Below are 9,042 nucleotides of genomic sequence, written 5' to 3' on the forward strand. Positions count from 1 at the left end.
CTACATCTGCAGGTCTGGATAGTGTTGATACAGAGTGTTCACTTCTGGAATGGAAAAGTAACATCAAGTCTCGGCATATCACCTGTGGGCTGTCGACCGAGGCTGCTCTCACGTTTGGAGTATTTCAGCAGTGGCCATTGACCTTTGAGGAACAAATGTCAGTGACTCAAATCATTTACAGAAGTCTGTGCTAAAGATACAAGGGAACGCAAGAAGTTCAGGTCAGATTTTGCTGAATTTAAGTTCTGGTGGAACATTTAGCCTACGTTTTTAGTTCAGGAGATTTACCCTTCATCTTGTATGAAGGTTTACGTAGTATTGTCAGTGCCACACATGTGACAGCTCTGAGTCAGATCTCTGAAAAATAATGAAAAAAGCTTTAATATCAGGAGATTTTTTGTTCGGAAGAACTGCTTACAAATACTAATGGTAGCTTGTAAGCCGCTAGGATGGCCACAGGTCATGTTTTTCAGCTTTTTTCCCTGCAGCCACAAGAGACAGAAATGTACTTTCTATGTATAAAGGTGACCTTCCTCCCCAGCCCTATGAATCTAGCAGCTACAGCTTTAAAAGGAATATGAAACACAGAACATTCTGTAGAAAATTAAAAAATAATCAATACCAACAGAGTACAAAATCCTTATATGCTGATAACAACTGTATTTATGAGGACACTATGAGTTATTTATTTTGGCAATGTTTTTTCATTAGGTAGTGCCTGGAGGCTAACTCAGATGAGTTTCCATTGTACTATGCAGAGTAATGTAAGAGTTCTGAAGCAACAGAAAGAGTTGCAAAAGGAGTGTTTTTCTTGCTTTTCAATCCATGGATGACAATAATCCAAACTGAAGTTCTGCTACCACCTTGGGATGGTTTTCTACTTTTTCCTTGCATGCCTCCAGAACCCAAGGTAAATCTCCATTTACTTTATGTCACACTGAAAAAAATCTTCTTGTGGGCAAAAGGGAATGCAGCACACATGCACATTTAAAAGGTATTGCCAGTCCAGCTAATGTTTTAACAGGTTAATAATCCATGTTGTCCAATTCACACAGAAAAGCTTCATTAATAATACAGGAAAAATTGCTATGGAAAGAAAACAGCTCTTCCTACTATGTACCCCTTTTCTCTGGTATGTGCTCACCCTTCCCATGTCCCCTTGGGTCCTAAGGTCAATGGTTTCAGGCTTCCTTGAGAGGCTCTAGGGAGGAGGCAGGGTGGAGGGGTGTTGTGTGTAGAGCAATCATCAGCATCCTCTGTCTTTCACTGGGAGGAGTATGATGCTCATGGTGGGCATCCCAAAGATCCACTTGAAGTTATCTTTTCACACTTTTTATCACAGTCTGCTTCTTTCTCATTGCTTTCCAGCTGAAGTTTGAAAGATGCCCCCCAGCCCTGTTACCCCAAGGGGCTGTTGTTTGTTGCACGCTGGTTCCCTGGGGCTCTTTGGCCTTTACCACATACGGTTTCCCATCGCTCAAGCTAAAACAGGTCAGGCAGCAGCCACTGACCACTGCACTGCTCTTAAACCAAGCTGCAGCCAGCTCAGGCCGAGGCACAGACAAGTGCTGGGTCCCTGCACAGCCAGGTCAGTGAAAAGCCTGGTGGTTCTCCCAGTTAATGGCAAACATCACACTTATCAGACTAGCACAGCTAACTCATGTCTTTATATTAGTCATGTTTAGGCCTATTTTGTCTTCTCATTTTTCTTTATTCCTTTCATTTTATTATGATTTTAAATGGACTTGAGCTTTCTAAACAAACAAAACTGCAGGGAAGGAAAATAATTCCATAATAAAAAATTCTGTTGTTTGCAGGAGAATGAACCAGCTAAAGAATGGGTAAGAAAACCAAACAAACCAACTTCCTTCTGATGATATTTCAAGCTCAAAAATCACGATTTTGTATTGCTGTTGGTGATCACAGGCAACAGCTGGAATGTTGTCCAGTCCACCTTCCCTGTGCAGGGCAGGGTGAGTTACACAGCGGTGTAACCTAGCCCTAGATACTACCAGTGATGGAAGTTCCACCATATCCTCAACTGCCTCTACCCACTGCTCCACTCTTTACCCCAGACAGTTTTTCTCAGCATCCTTCTTGCTATAACTTAAGGCCATTAGTTCTTCTTCAATCCACAAATATCTCTAAAAGTTTGGTTTGTTCACTGATACACATAAAGAACATCTCTCTCCTCCTGCCTGACTGGTGTAAGTTTTACTAAGATGAGTGACCACTTTGAAATGATAGAACTGTAGTAGAACAGCAAGATATTATTTACCCTTCTGCTTCTCAAGAACCTATAGTACCTGGGACATCGTTCTGCATTGGTCCCCCTTGGTTATGTCCAGAGGAAACACTGGAAACTTTTACATCTCTGCCCAATCCTGAGCAATTTATCCATCTCACACAATCTGACTATAGATTTTTGCAAACATGAAAATCTGACGAAGGAATTCTTAAGAGTTAGGTATATTTTTGGTGGTAAGAACAAGTCATAAATTATTAAAGTACAGCCCAAGTTTGCTTTAAGATTATAATGAACAGTAGCATGTGAGGGCCAGGCTCATACATCGCTCTCCAAGCTGAGGTTTCCCCCAACTTTGTCTGCCCCAGCTCCCTGATTCGGGGGCAGACAACTGCACTGTGCCCAAGTTGGTCTCGAGCCAAGCCCCTCAGTATGAGCACATGTGCTCAGGGTCTTGACTGTGGCTTCCAATGGTTTTGATGCCTGCTTATTAAAATGTGAAATACTATAAGGTTCCATAGGCAGGGAGCTGTGGGCAAATAGTGCTTTCTTAGCTTGATTTTGTCAGCCTTCATGGCCTACTCCCTCTTAATGCCCCTGTGCTGTGCAGAAAAGAAGAGGTAAACATATCCACTGCCTCTGAACTCTCCAAGTTCTACAAATGAAGATGTTAATTTAATTATTTTATACAATTTATCACCTATAGGAATGAAAATATCCTTTTTAGATGCCCTAACCATACTTAACTCTAATCAAAGCGATACTAGAACAAATGCATTTTCTCACCACAGCTATTAAACACAAGACAAATTAGATCAAAACTGCCACCTAGTGACAAAACTATTGAAGGTTATTTTAGAATACATGAAAATGCTGCTCTTTTCCTCTGCAATTTTAGCTGAACATGCAGTGAATGTTAAAGAAATCAGAGGCCTACTGACAGCCATACAAACCTTCCTGTAGATAAGCAGAATACCTCTACTGGAAAGAAACACACAATCTCTTTATTCCATTTCTTGTTCATGTTAAGAGTTAATTCAGTGTTCCCACCAGCCCCTTCTACCCATCTTAAAGCTTTGGACCCTTTGAAGTCCTAAGTTTTGGATTACGTGGACTCATCCAATATGAATCACGTAAATGTTTTATTAACTGTTCACCACAGATCTTCCAACAAGGCAGTTCAGAAAATTAGCTGCATTAAGTGAAGTTTATGGCATTAATTCATCTGTCAAAACAGCCAAATCCCAGGAAGCCCAGAGGACAGAAGCAGCTCTAAAATCGACATACATTTGTCTTTCCCCTTCTACACCTTCCCCCTGTCCCCCATGGGATGTCACTTCTCCTCCCTCCTTCCCCAGTCACACTGGGTGATCTGTTGAGTATGTCTTGTTCCCTACTCAATGTGTTGGGCACAAGTTCAAAACCAAAATACTCATGCTTAAAGTTCTTAAATGGTGAACCATGCACAGGGCAAAGGAATCGCTTACAGCGCAAGAACACAAGAGCTTCAGGAGTGCTACAGATGGTGTTTCCATAAGAAGCACCTTTCCATAAGCAGCACTCAACCAAGAGGAATGATTGAAAAAGTGATGCTGTACTAGGGACATGCAATGCAATAAACCTCAGGGAGACAACGTCACCCATTAACACACCAGAACAGTGATTTCTCCAGATCTCCTATGATAATTAAAACCCTACCTTTCTTCACATGACTGTGCGTGACCTTTGGGGGCAAAAATGAGCAAAGAGGTAACCGGGAGACAAAAATCTACCAGATGGTAAAGCCAGTGGAAAAAGGAGTGGAAGTACAGGCATGAGGCTGACTGAATTCAAACTGGTACATCCATGTAGAGCAGCAAATCATAGCGAATAAGCTCAGTCCTGAGCACAGCACAGTCATGTTAGGGCAGCACTGCACTTCAGACAACTCTACCACTTCCTAGCATACAAAGAGCTAATAAGTCCATTTCTGCACCATACCTCATTAATCTTAAGGTCCTGGGGTACAGTTGCATGACCCTGGAAGGTATGTCTAGGTGCTCCATCATGTTTTCAGTTCCAGGTGCCCAGATGAGTACCTACTGTTTGGGCTGGTCTTTCTTCAGTTTGCGTTGATTCTTGGTTTTTTTGTTCCAACTCTTCTCTTAATAACCTCATTTCAGCTTTAGTTCCTATCAGTTCCTTTTAATCTCTTCTTGCATGCTCTGTGCATATAGTCCTCTTCCTTCATTGTCATCATCCTCCCTTTCTGATGTTTACAAATACACCAGCTAACAAAAATGTGGGAACTCAGTCAACATTGGCTAACATCACATCATGACGTGAAAAGAGTATCAAATGTATGAAGGGTGACTACAGAAAATGAAAAAAAAACCAACAACAAAACTCCAACCTCCCCTTTCCCAGTTTTCCATCTCCACGGCAGGCAGCACAAGAAGTACTAGAATTAAACTGCAGGAAAGATTATTTAAGTCAGTGACAAAGAAAAACGTGGTGGTGATGGTAAAGGTCACTGAGCACTGGAATAGCTGTGCAAGGTGACTGCATAGCCTCTGTTCCTAGAGGCTAGAGAAACTCTAGTCGTGAATGATACAGGGGTTCTTGATTGTGCATGAGGGTAGGATGGTCCACTAGTTAATCTCTAAAGACCTTCTCCAGATCTCTTTTCTAGGACCCTATGAAAATTAAGAAACATTAAGAAGATGCAAAATAACTGTTCTACATCTCCACTGCATAACTCTCATGAAAAAAATTCTTGTAACATACAACACTCCACACTAATGCCAATACATATATACATATCTATAATATGATTTACAACACAAAGACCACAGGAAAAACAATGAATTTACTATTTCAGGAAATGTTTGACTATAAATATGTAATATTTAATATCTGCTATTATTCTTCAAAGAGGGAAATAATATTGCCCTCTATTTGAAACAGAAATCCATTTTATATATTATATATCTATAATGCAGATATTTCATAAACAAAATGAGCTAGCTATTATTTTCCAAAGAATCTTCCATATATACTGAAAACTGGGCAGTGTATAAAAATCCACATTTTAATTTAACTGAGTTGCTCTACTATGAAGACCACCACCATGAATTATTTTCATTCCATCCAGTTCCTCATTTTTCAGCATCTGAGATGCATTTTTCACCACAGCAGAATAATAATTTTTCACAGAACAAATAAAACTTGCACTAAAAGCTTGCACCAAACTGTTCCCCTCCCCATCCCTCTGCTGGGGAAGCAGAGGAAATGGGCATACTTGGTGATCTCTGTACTTCTCCACTGTAAGACTTCTTAATTCTCCCAGGGAGAAGAAATGAGTGGCTTCATATCTTCCTGTTCCCAGCTCAAGTCACTTTCAAGAAGACATACTTCAGCATCAGACATCAGGCAAAGCATCAGCAGTGGTAGGAAATACACTGCATCACCAGTTTAATGGGAAGCTGGGTTGGTTTGGTTTACAATTCTACTAAAACAACTACAGAGAAAGCTATTACAAGTTAAAGAGTTCGCTTGAGCAGCACCACAGTATGGCTTACTTTATGATGAACTAATTGCCCTCCAGACTATCACGGCACATATAGAGTGTTTCAGCTGTTCCTGAATGAGACAGTAAATTTCTGGGACCAGGGACCTTATTTGTACAAAAAAAACTCAGGACAGACTGAGGCTGCCATTCAGTACATCAACAGTGGTGCATGCCCCTTGCAAGATTTCTGCCTATCCAGTGTAAGTAAGATTATGAGCTTTATTGATTTTCACTGTAACTAGAAAGCTGACTATAAGACACCACCAGAGACACATGCCATTAATCAAAATAACTAAAGCACTGATGTTTATGTTCTGTACCAACATAAACAGAGGCAGATTTAAAGTATAAGGCCAGGCTTTTCTTTAATGAGATTGAGATAGGGTTTATGGTTGTTGGTTTTTAAAATTTATTTTTCCCCAGGGAGGTAGAGGAGAAGGGAAAATAAATAAAGGTCATAAACTGCCTCTCATTTAGTGCAAGTTGCCTATTGATACCAAAAAGCCTAAGCAACATAACACTTAATAACACCAGTGTGTTTCTATCTATGAGTCTAAAGGTCTTAATGAATTGCATATTATGCTGGTGTATAAATCCACAGAAAGGTCAGACACTCCCTCACGTAGCTCTTCTTAAATGAAGTCATAAGGACTTTGTACAGCTACCAGGAACTCCTGCATTCTTCACATAATATCTATTCCTGTTACTCACTTTCAGCTATCAGGAATTTGTTATGGATGAACAGACAACTAATGCAAAACTTCACTTAAGGATATCTGCTCTAGGTGAAAATATACTGGAATAAGATATTTTATCTGGTCAACAGCTGCTCATAAAGGACGTATGTGGTCACTGAGAACCCTTCTCCTTTCCACAGGAACAGCTAAGTTTCCTTTGGCGTATTGCTGTCACCAGGTATACCTCTGAGAAACAAGACGTGGAGCTCCAGAAATCTACAGAGTGCTGCTGAGCTGCCATTCCTCTTCATTACTCCAGTAGCCACAACCTGGAACATTGTAGCAGAGAACAAAACAAACAAACAAACAAACAACAAAACAAAAAACAAAAAACAAAACCCAAAAACCCCCACACAACAACCACCACAAAAAAAAAAAAGAAAGAAAAGCACATTGTATTTTGTGTGCATTTGAAAAAAAAAGCTGATGACAGTATTATGAGAAAGCATTAAAGGTTACCAGACACTGCATATGCTCTTTAACAAACACACAGCTTGAGTACTAGCAGACAGGTGTTTTGGATGGTCTCCTGATTATTCTTCTGTAGAGCATTTCAGTCTCTTTTCCTACTGAAGCAATTCCTCTGTTTCTTCAGCAGCTCTTTTCCAGCTGTCTTCATTCCTTCCCCATGAGGACAGAACCACATCTGAATGTCAGGAATCTTTCTTTTTTCGCTGTGTTTTCTATTTTTTCCTACTCTCAGTCCCTTATTTAAGTCGCTAGGTTTTTGACAGCATGTCTGAGGTTTGCTGATATTTTAAACCAGTTGTGGATTAAGTAGAGCATGAAAAGGACATCAGCCCACACACCTTTATCTCCTATTCTGCTTCTGCAGTGTTGGCACAAAGCCCCAGCACAGTGACACGTCTTCCCTCTCCCCCTTGATCCAATCCCCTCACCGCACACCAGATGTTGCCCGTTGGCTCTCTGAACATCGACAGCCTGGATGGGGACCCCCAAAGCAGGAGACCTTCAGCACTCTGCACCCCCAGCGATGCAAGCTCCTCTCCCTGGGAGCCCACTGGGGGGCCGAGGGAAGGCAGCACCCTTCTTTCCTCGAGATGTGCCGCAGCACCGTTCCCTCTCTCCTCCTGTTGCACTTGGACTGTTTTCATCCCTGCTTTGAATTTTGATTCTTTAAAAACAAACAAAGCCAATCCCCCAGCCTTTGAATACAGCTTTGGAATTGCAGGTGTGTTGACTTAGCTTAGCACTGTGCTCTGACCTCAGGGGCTCTTTGGACACTTAGGCACAGATACAACTGTTTGTAAGCTTGTAGTTATGGAATTACATTTTTCCTCAGTGTTATTTGTAAATAGAGCATGAAAAAATTAAACACAGAAGTAATTTTCAGCAGCTTGATTGTTTTCTCCCATAAATTTAACATTTAATTTCTAATCTCCATGACCTCATTTACTTGTAAAGCCAGTCCTGCTGTTTACCTCCACAACATACCCAGTGTGACTGTGTGGCAATTACGAGTACTGCTCTAGAACACATTTTCAGTGATCAAAGTAGTGCAGATGATTAGGAAACAAGCTCATAAAGTCTGGCAAAGACGATGCTAAGTCCTGTGCCTTCCTTTCTGATTCAATGTGAAATGCTGCCTCTTACTGTGGGAAAGTAATACATTTCTGACTGCTCTTTCTCACACCAGTGTTAATTTTGGCCACAAAACATATTTGCTACCTCACACAAAATAAGAAGAAAGGATAAAAGGAAAAAAGGAAAAGGATAAAGTTGTTTCTTTAATCAAGGAGAGCTAGGCAACTGTAAAATAAAAATATATTGTGCTGAAGACCGATGACACACGACGTCTCTAAAGGGCATTACTCTTACCAACTTTCTGGATATTCTGCATCAAGGGAATTAGACCCATGTTACTGTTCTTATCACAAAATTTTCCAGAGAAATTCGAATAAAGTAAGGGAAAGACAGCACTGTTACTATACTTGCAAAATTGTTACTGAAGAGCTTGCCAAGGCCTCTGGTTTTGGTCTCTTGGTTAGTACTGCCACTTTTTTGGCAAATTACCTAAGAAAATAAGGTTTATACAGCTGTATAGTCTTGTCCCTGTCTCACTTCTCTTCCCCAAGCCCCTTAGTAAGTTTGTAACCGGTTGGCCCATTTCAAACAGATTTGGAAAAGGGAGGGAAATCTCCACTGCTGTGTCCAAACCTCCGTAGTCAGCAGCAGTGCCCAGCTCCCAGGCCCATACGTGCCCTGCAACCTCATCCACTCCCGTTTTATGCTAGCAAGGACAGAAGAAATCAATGGTTCAGACGTATTCTTTTTTTCTGGCAAATCACTGACCACGGAGTTTATTTTTATTACAGCTTTTTATTTAGTAATGTATTTAGTAATGGCAACGTTCAATTCCTGCTTTTCTACTTTTTTAATCAAGTCTTCCGCATTGCAGGGTAACAAGAAACACTATTTAAAAAAAAAACAAAACAAACCAAAAAAACTGCTAATACGCTTCATTGCATCGCTCCTAGGGTTATTACCTC

This window comes from Cariama cristata, unplaced genomic scaffold (assembly GCF_000690535.1).
Source record: "Cariama cristata isolate BGI_N322 unplaced genomic scaffold, ASM69053v1 scaffold17422, whole genome shotgun sequence".
NCBI lineage: Eukaryota > Metazoa > Chordata > Aves > Cariamiformes > Cariamidae > Cariama > Cariama cristata.